Raw genomic sequence first — 2,027 nt, 5'->3', positions numbered from 1 at the left:
TTACTCGGAACGGTTACAAATTATTTTTTTGTGAACTCGTAGTCGTCGTGGCCGAGTGGTTAAAGCGAAAGACCTGAGAATCTGTTGGGCTCTGCCCGCATAAGTTCGAATCCTGTCGGCGACGTTCTTTTTCTTATTTTTGAGACAAATGATGATCTTACTCGGAACGGTTACAAATTAATTCATGGTCAAACAGAAGTCGTCGTGGCCGAGTGGTTAAGGCGACAGACTTGAAATCTTTTGGGCTCTGCCCGCATAGGCTCGAATCCTGTCGGCGACGTTTTTTTCTAATTTTTGAGATAAATGATGATCTTACTCGGAACGGTTACAAGTTAATTCTTTGATAAAACCGTAGTCGTCGTGGCCGAGTGGTTAAGGCGACAGACCTGAGAATGTGTTGGGCTCTGCCCTCACAAGTTCGAATCCTGTCGGCGACGTTCTTTTTCTTATTTTTGAGACAAATCATGATCTTACTCGGTACGGTTACAAATTAATTCTTTGATGAAACCGTAGTCGTCGTGGCCGAGTGGTTAAGGCGACAGACTCGAAATCTTTTGGGCTCTGCCCGCACAGGTTCGAAACCTGTCGGCGACGTTTTTTTCTAATTTTGGAGATAAATGATGATCTTACTCGGAACGGTTACAAGTTAATTCTTTGATGAACCGGAGTCGTCGTGGCCGAGTGGTTAAAGCGACAGACCTGAAATTGTTGGGCTCTGCCCTCACAAGTTCGAATCCTGTCGGCGACGTTCTTTTTCTTATTTTTTAGACAAATCATGATCTTACTCGGAACGGTTACAAATTAATTCTATGGTGAAACCGTAGTCGTCGTGGCCGAGTGGTTAAGGCGACAGACTCGAAATCTTTTGGGCTCTGCCCGCATAGGCTCGAATCCTGTCGGCGACGTTCTTTTTCTAATTTTTGAGATAAATGATGATCTTACTCGGAACGGTTACAAATTAATTTTTTGATGAACGCGGAGTCGTCGTGGCCGAGTGGTTAAGCGAAAGACCTGAAATGTGTTGGGCTCTGCCCTCATAAGTTCGAATCCTGTCGGCGACGTTCTTTTTCTTATTTTTTAGACAAATCATGATCTTACTCGGAACGGTTACAAATTAATTCTTTGGTGAAACCGTAGTCGTCGTGACCGAGTGGTTAAGGCGACAGACTCGAAATCTTTTGGGCTCTGCCAGCACAGGTTCGAAACCTGTCGGCGACGTTCTTTTTCCTGTTTTTGAGACAAATGATGATCTTACTTGGAACGGTTACAAATTAATTCATGGTCAAACCGTAGTCGTCGTGGCCGAGTGGTTAAGGTGACAGACTAGAAATCTATTGGGCTCTGCCCGCATAGGTTCGAATCCTGTCGGCGACGTTATTTTTCTAATTTTTGAGATAAATGATGATCTTACTCGGAACGGTTACAAATTAATTCTTTGATGAAACCGAAGTCATCGTGGCCGAGTGGTTAAGGCGACAGACTTGAAATCTGTTGGACTCTGCCCGCACAGTTTCGAATCCTGTCGGCGACGTTCCTTTTTCTAATTTTTGAGAGAAATGATGATCTTACTCGGAACGGTTACAAATTAATTCTTTGATGAAACCGAAGTCGTCGTGGCCGAGTGGTTAAGGCGACAGACTTGAAATCTGTTGGGCTCTGCCCGCACAGGTTCGAATCCTGTCGGCGACGTTCTTTATCTAATTTTTGAGATAAATGATGATCTTACTCGGAACAAATTAATTCTAACAAATTAAAACGTGACAACATAATGTTATATTTATCTCTTCGAAAACGATAGCCATGTTATTGAAAGAACGAAGAGATGGGAACCAACCGCAAAGTAACAATTGTTTAAACACTCTATGGATGAAAGTATAAAAAACAGCATCGCTTAAAAATCGTGGCCGTTGCATCCATTATATGGTAAACTCACACAGAGTTACTTAAATTTAATCAAATATCATTAATGGACTTTATACTGCCAATTCGCTATTATGGCATGGTAAACACGAAACTGCGCCAAGATA

At 42.5% G+C, this 2,027-nt stretch overlaps 8 non-coding genes across 8 annotated transcripts; all 8 read left to right on the top strand.

Annotated features, from left to right (window-relative positions):
• Nucleotides 1–198: 198 nt before the first annotated feature.
• trnas-uga lies at nt 199–280 on the top strand. Its single transcript has one exon. It is a non-coding gene; the product is annotated as a tRNA-Ser (tRNA).
• Nucleotides 281–512: 232 nt separating this feature from the next.
• trnas-cga lies at nt 513–594 on the top strand. Its single transcript has one exon. It is a non-coding gene; the product is annotated as a tRNA-Ser (tRNA).
• Nucleotides 595–667: 73 nt separating this feature from the next.
• Nucleotides 668–748, top strand: trnas-uga. Its single transcript has one exon. It is a non-coding gene; the product is annotated as a tRNA-Ser (tRNA).
• A 75-nt stretch (nt 749–823) lies between these two features.
• trnas-cga lies at nt 824–905 on the top strand. Its single transcript has one exon. It is a non-coding gene; the product is annotated as a tRNA-Ser (tRNA).
• Nucleotides 906–1,136: 231 nt separating this feature from the next.
• On the top strand, nt 1,137–1,218 carry trnas-cga. Its single transcript has one exon. It is a non-coding gene; the product is annotated as a tRNA-Ser (tRNA).
• Nucleotides 1,219–1,292: 74 nt separating this feature from the next.
• trnas-aga lies at nt 1,293–1,374 on the top strand. The gene has a single exon. It is a non-coding gene; the product is annotated as a tRNA-Ser (tRNA).
• A 75-nt stretch (nt 1,375–1,449) lies between these two features.
• trnas-uga lies at nt 1,450–1,531 on the top strand. The gene has a single exon. It is a non-coding gene; the product is annotated as a tRNA-Ser (tRNA).
• Nucleotides 1,532–1,607: 76 nt separating this feature from the next.
• Nucleotides 1,608–1,689, top strand: trnas-uga. Its single transcript has one exon. It is a non-coding gene; the product is annotated as a tRNA-Ser (tRNA).
• The last annotated feature ends 338 nt before the right edge of the window (nt 1,690–2,027 follow it).

Source organism: Ciona intestinalis, unplaced genomic scaffold (genome assembly GCF_000224145.3).
Source record: "Ciona intestinalis unplaced genomic scaffold, KH HT000694.1, whole genome shotgun sequence".
In the NCBI taxonomy this organism is placed as follows: Eukaryota; Metazoa; Chordata; class Ascidiacea; order Phlebobranchia; family Cionidae; genus Ciona; species Ciona intestinalis.
Note: the sequence above shows the minus strand (reverse complement) of the source record. Positions and strands in the feature narration are given on the sequence as shown.